Below are 9,004 nucleotides of genomic sequence, written 5' to 3' on the forward strand. Positions count from 1 at the left end.
GTTGTTGTTTGTGTTATGGTTTACTTTTTTGTGTTTGTATACATTTCACTTGTATGCGAATATGCGCCACTAACGTTTTAGATCGCGCTGTAAATATATTTACTATTTAATAAAATTTTAACACTTATACAAAGTTGTTTTAGCCCATCCTGGGGCTCTAGAACACGTGAGAATATTAAAATCCTGAATGACCCTTTTATACTTTTGCGAGACCCATTATTTTAAAACAGTACATAATTCATAAATTTATTAAAATATGTAGTTTTTTTTTTATATAATATGTTTCTTAGGGGCTCTCTATATCTTGGTGAGCTACTAAAAGATTTGGATTTGCCAATAATAGTAGAAGACTTCTATATGTTTTATAATTTTATTTTTGCTATAATATCGAATTCTTAAGTTTTTCGTGCAATACCTACCTAATACAATAAATACAACTAATAAGGCTTTGTCAGAAATTACTCCTAAGGCATAGGTAGCATTAAGAAAGGATTTTTAAAATTCCATAAAGAGGATGAATCAAATACCTAACTAGAAACTTATAATAAAATCTAAATTTTTAACACGGAGCTAACTAATCACTGTGGCTAAAAGCGAGTATAGACAGATAGCAGGTTTTATAAAAACTTCGCCATTCAGAAAAGTTGGATGTCACTTATTGAAATCCCATCAAGCACGAAACAGGTTTTCTTTATAATTATTTCGCAACGTAATAATTTCTACTATCGTATTTGCTCAGACTAATGACTTAAGATTATGCGTATACTTGTATTAAATTGCAATGATTCCCAGATAATTAGTTAGTTATTAATAGTTATAGCCTCATAGGTTCTATAAATCTTAACAAGTTGTGGTTTCTCCTTATACTCAATATAAAGTACTAATCGCTTTGTATTCTTTAAAAGCAGGATTATGGAGTTGTACGTTTGTAAGTACCTACCTTAAGCTTAATACGTAAGAAATAGGTTTACTTTAGTTTTATTAACAATTATTGATTAATGCTCACGTTATTCAGAATTCAACTTATCGTTAGTAATAATGTTAGTAAGCCAATAAACTTATTGTAATGTTTTATAATAATTGTAGGATAAACAAATATGTTAAAAAAAAAGATACTTAAATAGTTTTTAATAATAACTGTTGTTGAATTACCGTAAAAATCGTCGTACTTGATTTATTTTTTAAAAACATCTTGTCCTGTCTAATTTGAATACTGAAAAAAAAAAATACAAATATATACTAATGTAGCCCCGGGTAAGCAAGTAAGAATAATAACAATTCCTTATTGAATTTTGAAAGATTTATATAAAATTAGGTTAGTAAGCTGTCGAGACGGAAGTTGTATGATTTTATTATTCTTTCCAGATTGTCTATAATTTTTGAATAAATGTTGTATTATATTGTATATGTAATACAAAAAGTTTTCGATAATTGAATTGTATAATGAATTAAAGCTTACACGCTAGTAAGATAAATAAAATCAAGTAAATACTTATGGGTTTAATAATGGAAATATGAAATAACACATTTTTTATTAAATTAAATATTTTTTTAATAAATAATTCGTATCTCAATTATTTATGTTTTTAAATGTATCCCTTCAAAATTTCACTTAGTAACGCTTTTGTCGTTTAGAAATGGGTTTTAAAAAAAACATTGTTTGCTTTTTACATACAACATTGTAAAGGTAATTGTTTATTGGCGAAATACCATTGTTTTAAACTGTAACTTATGTAAAATATATACATTAAATTATATACATAAAATATAACATTAAATTCATAAAATTAATATGTGTGTATAACAATAATTATTAAAATTAATCATCTTAGTGCTAACTTTGGATAAATGAATAGCATCATTTGCTCATCGACATACCGCCTACTGATTAATTAATGACCACGAAGTTTTTTTGAGTTGAATATAACGATTCATCGGTATATCTGTCGCCTTCTCAGTGGCCATAAGTAGGTTATGCAACCTACGCTGCATTTTAATTTTGGTGTTAGCATGAATGTCACGAAATACACAATTTACCTGTTACCAAACGTGTATGTAATGTCCTAAGCAAGGTCTAATGTAAATTCAACAAATTGTTTAATTTGTTTGTAATATAAATGTATTTAATTTTTTATTTTTTATTGAAATTACGTAGGCAGACTAGCCTGATGATCTTGATCGCCACCATCCTAGAAATTGGCACACACTGGCTCCCAGACTCTTCAAACCGAAACGAAATGGTATTGTTTAACCACAGAATGATGTGTGGTGAGTGATACCTACTCATACGGAGTTGTACGAAATAAAGCTCAAAATTGTATTTTAATTTGTAGCTAATATAAACCTATGTAGGATTGACTTTCAAAGTTTAGACGCTTTATTTTTTTGTATCCTATTATAAAAAATACACTAAGAAATCCTAACGATCCGAAGAACAGATCGTGTTTCATTGTTAATGAAATAGGATAAAGGTGATAAGCAAAGTTTCCTAAACAAAACAATACCGGTACATCCCTATTTGCATGTAATAACATAAACATTTATGCGCACGGCAAACGCATTGGTCTGATGCCAAACTAGGGTTTCCGGCTCTGATAACTAGAAACAACACTAGCACAAATAAATAATTAACAAGCTCCACATACAGAAAGATTTATAATGTGTTTAATTTATATTATTATTAAGGAAATAGTAGACGTACTTGGATGTTCGTATAGGTTTTTAAATCTGTAGTGAGTTCAAAATTTTACGTATTTATTGCCTCGGTGGCTAGGCTAGTTTATGACGGAGGCGCTACGGTTCCAAAAACCAAGGGCAGGTGTGAAGTAATTCGATCTAACCCTGGATGGTCACTGGGGCTTCGAAGAAGACTTCGGGCGACCGGTTACGGATGTTTTGGAGGATATATGTGTAAGATCTGACGCGAAGCGCTGACGATGTGTTGTTAACACTTTGATGTGATCGGGATACCGCTCAGCGTACGCAAGAGGCGTTTCCTGTGTGGAATTCAGAGAGGCAGAACCGAATAGAACAGGTTTGTGGACTCGGACATGGTCTCTTTCTGTGAGGAATCTTTTCAACGATGCTCCGCAGGTAATCATCGTTGAAGGTTTCGTCATGTTTCAAAAGGAAATGGCGGAGAGGAAACGGGAAAAGACGGATCAAACTCAGCAGAGACGACGAAGGCATCTTCGGGTCAGTCAAAAGTTATTTTGACTGACCCGATTTCTGTTAATAAATTCTCACTAGTAGATCAAATTCTAAAGTGGGTGTGTTAACACTCCCGTTCCTGAAAAAGCACATATCCTTATGGTACTGCCATTGAACTCTCACTTCACTCACTCGTGTGAGATTGCTGTATCCATAATCATATAGGTAATAATAATGAAGTCAATAACTGTCTGTCTGTCCGTGTTGGAAAATTACTTTTATTCAATATTCCATAATTATTCGCGTATAAAAGTTCACTAAGCTTAATACTTTACTTTTTGGTACTGCACATTTTTCCGCCTTATTTATTACAAAAATTCTTGCGATATTAGCGATAGCGCGTTCAGAGTGCAGGGCGCAAGCGGAGTCGGGGCACTTCCTGTGGTACGTGACACGCGGTCCCCTTATCGCCTTCATTGATAGATTTATCTCGCGAGGTCGCGTTCCCGCCCGACGCCCGCGCCGACCCGCTATCATACTCGCAAACGGTCACCTCACGTTTCAAAACTCGTATTATTCTTTCATCGCTTAAAAATATAATATATTAATATGTGTCTAAACCCAAATCAATGAGCTATTCAACTACAATAATTCCATTAAAAAATTGATACAATATTTATTTACATTTTAGTAGCGAAGTTATTTATTATTAATAACTACAGTAATAGTGAGACGTAACAATGATATCTACTGCAGCACTGCTGTGCCATGGCAATACACTGTATCTAAAATACAAGTACTTTTGACAAATTACGTTTTTATGTTTTTTTTTTGGAAACTGGCCTTAAAGTCTTCTATCTTAGTCCTTAAATTACGAGTATTTTTTTATTGTAAAAAAACCAGCAGAGTTATTGCTATTATCGATAATAATCATATAGTAATCTGTATCAAATTAAATTGCGGTAATATATTTTGTGATTAAATTATATAAAAGTATGAACTGTAAATATTATTTTATTTAAAAATTCAAAGTCTTTAAACATTTATTTGCAGGATTTATTCAACATGTGCGATACGTATCGTAAATTCGGCTAATTGATAGCGACTACAACGATAGATTTGTTTAACATAACATAAAATAATCAGAAATATAATTCTGAATATCATACTACAAGAATCCGCTACATATCCAATAGTTATTGTTTTTCATCTAAAAAAACTCGAAAGCAAATCTTTTAATCTAAACCTCTTAACGTTCGTATGTATTGAAAAAACGTCTGGCGCCACATTGATAACCGTCTTAATTTTCTAAAAGCCTTGTCATATTGGCTTTCAAAATAAATAATGGCTGTAATTCTTTTAAAACACGGATAATTTTCTAGTAGCCCTTTGTGAATGTCTTATCTTATCAATGAAACAGTGCTCCGAAGTGGTTTTTTGTTGATGGTATTTGGCACGCGCTTTGTTCGAGACATTTTACAATGAGGTCTTGTTCTGTGTTGGCGATAACTGTGATAGGTGTACCGAGTACTTCCTGCAAGTGATATATCAGTGTTCTGCATGGAGCGAGTGTCGAGAGCCGGCAACTCGACTAGGCTCTGAACAACGGGACCCAGCTACTGTTAGCCGCCCGCGCCCGCGCCGGCCCTACTGACAACTTTAATTTCCTGTCAATAGTCTTTCTTAGTATTTAACTGTAAATATAAAAGGATCTACCATAGCGTATGTACTTGTAGGTACTTTTTTCTGATTATTGTTTATAGCTTTTTATACGTTAGCAAATGAAACAGCGGTAGCATATTCTATACAATATTTTTGTTGTTTTAAAAGCTGAAATTAATGACTTTGAAACGGTCGAAGTCGTCCAATTCGTGCATTCTTAATCACAAACAATTTTAGATCGTATAAATTATCTCCAATTAGCGAAACTCCCGTCATCGATAAGCCGAGAACATCGAGAATAAATAATGAATGAAACCAATTCAAGGTTGAAGGAGTCAAAATTTATAAATAGATGACGCACCGATAGTTTCTGGTGTGCTGGGGCTTGGTAACTGTCGTAACCGTTCGTGACTGGCAGCAATGGCAATGGCACGGTGTCACTCGCGTTGCGCAGGCGGCTGCGCTGCGCGGCGTGCGCGCGGCCGATCGCCAGCCGACTGTATCTGCCCGCGACTCCCCATTCACTCGTACGCATGAATGAATGATGCCAGCACGTGGCCGAAAAATACTGAAACTCTGCTCTAGCAGGAAACCACTGAATCGACCTTGTCTAATGGCGACTAGACTTATTAGTTTACTGTGCGAACTAATGTACTTGTGTACATGCTATTGCATTCGTGAGACTATTGCGAACATAAATATAGAGCAACATAACGTTATCTATTGAGAATAAATCAGTTGTAGGACGTTTCTGATGTTGACGAGATGTGTTTCGGTATATATTAGTAGCGAATGTTATCTAGAGTGTACGCTAAATTACTATATCTTACATTTTTATCGCAATTAATAATTGGAAAAATTAAAATAAGACATTCTCTGTATTCATATTTTTTTAGTGATAAGATTTTTTTTTTATAAATGATTTTTTAATTACCTACGAGTATACAGCGCGTAACACGCAAACCATTACACTTTTTATTTTAAGGAATATTTCATTAATTTATTAAATTTTTACGTGTATATGGTTGAGTCTAAAATTACTTAAAAAATATTTTGTGGAATACCATTAAGCCTTATCAAAATGTTAATTGTTTTTTGAAGTTTATTCAATAAACTTTAGTTCCTAAGTTTGGATCTATTAACAATTTTACTTACCAACAAATTTTTGATTAATTAATTTCTTTGAATATTTTTTACTGAGAAATTATGGATCGGTTGTTCTTATGGCCATTCTAAAATGAATAAAAATCTTAGTCAGAAAAATCTAACTCAATTATTCCCTGTAACTTGTCTTTTGATATCTGTTATCTATTATTATATATCTTCAACTGTTAATAATGCAGTTTTTTATTCTTTTTCTATCAAAAGAAGAGATTTATATCAAAACATAGTAGGTAGCTAGGTAGTATAGGTACCATTTTGAGGCTGTTTTATTAAACAACTTAAAAATTGCAAATCCCTTACTAAACTCTGCCTAGTTCATAGTTCGTTTAAGACTATTTACAATGGTATAATAGTTATAATATGTATATATTGTGCGTTTTATTGTGTTAAAATTTGAAACTTTTACACGGTATTCGATATTTAATAAGTCTCTTAACCTACCCAGATTGTACTACCCTTAGAGATATATTTAAATTTCTCGCAACTTTTTAATAATAAATTTATAATTTATTTTCATAAGAAGTGCTTAATGTACGCTAATGTATTTTGAATATCCTATTTTTTTCTTAGATTTGACTTCTTATTAACGTATTTTATGAAATTCAATAACCGTTTAAGTGTTAAAAGAGTTATTGAATTTCATCATTTTTTGATAAATATTTTGTCTATAGGTACATTAATTGATAAACATATTTATTGCATGTCAATTAATTAAAACAAAACGTACTATGTTATGTTATGGTTGTGTGATAGTGGGCCCTTAATTTATTCCTTGTTGACATTAAATATAATTTTAAGTTAAAATTGTATTTTGAAATGTATACTAAAACCAGAATTATATAAGTTTACTTTATTTAATAAATGTATTACAGATATTATACTAATTATTGTGCAGTTGCTTTAGTTTAGCAAAAAAATAAATATTATTTAATTGATAAATATAGAAATAAATGAGTATCGTGATTATAACTATCACGAGTAATAGCTTCTTGAATGAAATACGTTAGTTTGAAGACTTTTAAGAATAAAGTGTTTTATATATAGTAATTAGGATTATTTAAAACTAATTATTATTTACTCGTAATACCTTAATAAACGTACCATAAAGCAATTAAACAACACTTCACCCAATTTTGTAAAATAAACACTCACTGAGATCACTTTTTGAATATTCTGCCAATTATATTATATATGTCACCCACAAAACCGACTACAGCGGAAGTTTGGTCTTCCATCTGCAAGCTCCGGCGCGGTTTGAGCTGGTCTGCTTCCTAGCGCCTCAACGGTCCCGCGCCTGCGCACTCAGCACCGGGGCGTGACCTAGACCCTGAAAACACCACCCTCTCGCCCACGCTCACCGAATAACATGGTTATTTGCAAAGATGCAACCAAAAAGCAATCGGAAATTATTATCTCATTTTAATGTTTAACGATCTCTTGTCACAATTAAAAGTATTAAGTGCCTTTTAGGCATACATCTAATTTTTTATTGTCCGTCTATGATGGTCCAGTTTTACTTTACTACGTCTAAACTTATGAGGAAGTAACGCGCTACCTACACACTCTTGCCCCTCCCTTTGAACGATTATGCTTCGTTTGCATTGGCTCCTCCATTTGGTATGAGTACTGTCCTTCCGGGAGCCATTATGGTTGAAAAACAAGAGCAACGTAGGTTACGAGCCTATTAGCTTGTCAAAGGTTACGTCTAGAGCCATAACTCTGTGTATTATACTGGGAACATTATCTAATTAAATAGTGCGCTGGTTGTATATGTAGGAATGTACTTTTTAATATGCATTATTACCGCTCAGGTCTCCTTGCGGCAGCTCTACATAATAGGACAAATATATAATACATAACGTCGCTTTAGTGATAATTGTACCTGATTAGAATTGTATACAATAAATATTTATTGAATTTATAACATTAATACTACACCTGAATTTATTTTTCATATTTATAAATATAATAACATGAATGAAAAAGGCAAACAATTACTATTATAAGAGAAATTATCGTATTTTAAAATTTAAACTTAACTTGTATTATAAACAATAGAAGCATTTTTTAAGTTATAAATAAATATTAATTACGATTTAATAAAATAAAACTGTTTATTTTTTTATTAAAAACTCTTCAATTTTTACATAAGAATTACACAAAAGGATTAATATCATAATAATATAAGTAAAATTACAAATATGCTGGTCGAAAACTCGAAACAAAACACTAAGCAGAAGTCCATGTATGCTTATTATGCTTATGTCAATTGACTTTACATAGAATTTTAACTTTAAAAACAATCTTACTATAATTTAAAAAGATATATGTGTAGTGTTACCTACAAAGAACTTAAGAATATAATTTATAACTATACCGAAAATTTCAGTTTCTTGTTTAGACAAGCATCAATTTTCACGTGCTTAATTTGAGGTGCACTCGAGCTGTGTTGAAGAAAAACATTATGATAGAGCTTGCATTGAGCATCTCAATAAATAAATAAATATCTATTGATTTTATTGTCTATGTAGGTACCTACCATATATTCTATCGCCGAACGGCAATGCTCAGTATTGGTGTGTTCCGTATTGAAGGGTGAGTAATCCAGTTCAACACGGGACATGTGTACGATCTAAGTTAACAAGAATTGTAACGCATTGACAATGCAACAAATATAGACCCTAGCTATAAATCTTCCACATCGATTACGTTGATATTACATAAAATATATGTTACAGTTTCTGAATAGCACAGTTATTATTTAATAAATCAATTGAACGCTTGTCTCTGCTATTTCTGATACGAGTACGAATGCGAAGATTTACGAAGTAGACATTTAGGTTGATTCAATGAAATATTTAATCAAATTATACATGTAACTTGATATGACTCGTACCAAATTAGTTACATCGATACATTTTACATTAACCTTATTTTTTCTCAAATTACAGAAATATTCGAAACGAATTTTAATGATTGAAAAATATTTTATAGATTAAGGTTGTAAATATTTTTATAACAGATGAAA

General features: G+C 31.7%; 2 protein-coding genes across 4 annotated transcripts in view; one reads left to right on the forward strand and one right to left on the reverse strand.

The window, feature by feature from the left end:
• LOC113397264 (protein sprouty) overlaps positions 1-7,239 on the reverse strand; it is a 38,373-nt gene extending 31,134 nt beyond the window's left edge. Inside the window, exon 1 of one of the 3 annotated variants that reach the window (XM_064218184.1) lies at positions 7,064-7,239. The gene's annotated coding sequence lies outside the window, so the exon portion shown is untranslated. Of the gene's footprint in view, positions 1-5,173; positions 5,332-7,063 lie in introns of those variants that run through there. The other 2 variants (XM_064218177.1, XM_064218175.1) reach the window with 2 other exon arrangements.
• Positions 1-9,004, forward strand: part of LOC113397191 (large ribosomal subunit protein bL27m) — a 221,623-nt gene that overhangs the window by 131,186 nt on the left and 81,433 nt on the right. The gene's annotated exons all lie outside the window — the stretch shown is intronic.

Source organism: Vanessa tameamea, chromosome 3, assembly GCF_037043105.1.
Source record: "Vanessa tameamea isolate UH-Manoa-2023 chromosome 3, ilVanTame1 primary haplotype, whole genome shotgun sequence".
Classification (NCBI taxonomy): domain Eukaryota; kingdom Metazoa; phylum Arthropoda; class Insecta; order Lepidoptera; family Nymphalidae; genus Vanessa; species Vanessa tameamea.